This window comes from Cariama cristata, unplaced genomic scaffold, assembly GCF_000690535.1.
Source record: "Cariama cristata isolate BGI_N322 unplaced genomic scaffold, ASM69053v1 scaffold8729, whole genome shotgun sequence".
NCBI classification, from domain to species: Eukaryota; Metazoa; Chordata; class Aves; order Cariamiformes; family Cariamidae; genus Cariama; species Cariama cristata.
This window is the reverse complement of record NW_009635281.1, coordinates 101,012-101,935: the sequence shown is the minus strand read 5'-3', so window position 1 is coordinate 101,935 and position 924 is coordinate 101,012.

Here is a 924-nt window from a genome sequence, read left to right as displayed (position 1 = left end):
TATAAGGGCATCCTGACTTTGAAATGTTCCTCTTCAGCGGGGCCTCAGTGTCGGCCTTCTGTGTTACTAGTGAACTTGGGAAATGCTTCTTTATCATAAGCTGTATATGTACATATGCATATATATAGATATGTTCCGTATTTGTGGAAAACAGAAATGTTTATTTACAAATATGGAACCCTTATATTTGTCAAACACTTGTTTTCCATCTGTTGGAATAGAAAGCTTACAGCATCAGTATTAGGATTTGTCTGGATCACCAAATATATAGTTGTCCCTGCTAGCTTTGAATTTTTTTCATCTGATATTTATTTCTTCCCTTATTTTCTATACTTCAAAACTTTTGTTTTATCCTGATGGCTATTTGCCTTTTTTTTTTTTTTTTTTAACAACACTGTGCTGTCTTCATATTGTTGCCTGCCTTTCACCTCTGAAAACCAATAGATTTTAGACAAACCTCTTGGCTGTCTTGACTTCCCAGATGATTTTACCAGAGAGGAAGGAAGTTCCATTTGACAAATCCCTTTTTAAAAATCTCACAATTTTCATATGCATCTTCGTCTGTTGTTTTTCCTAATCAGTGTCACTTAGTTTCCTTGGCTTTGAAATGCTAGCAAATGTTTATATATTTGGTATACGCTGTGTTGATATTATATCATGCCCGTATTGTGGTTATAGAAATAAATGTAGTTATAAAATGGAGTATTGGCACTGATGTAGGTGATCATTAACCTGGTTGTAGCTCTGTCTCCCTCTTGGAGGTACAGAAAACATAAAAGTGGTCATAAGAAGTTTTGGTTGAGGTCATCACATGTGGAAAAGTATCCAGGTGTGTGCTTGCCCTCTGTGTATACTTGTCATGCTATGCTTTTCCTTGCTCATATTTTTTACGCTCATTCTTTCTAAATGTCTGTGTAGGGACAG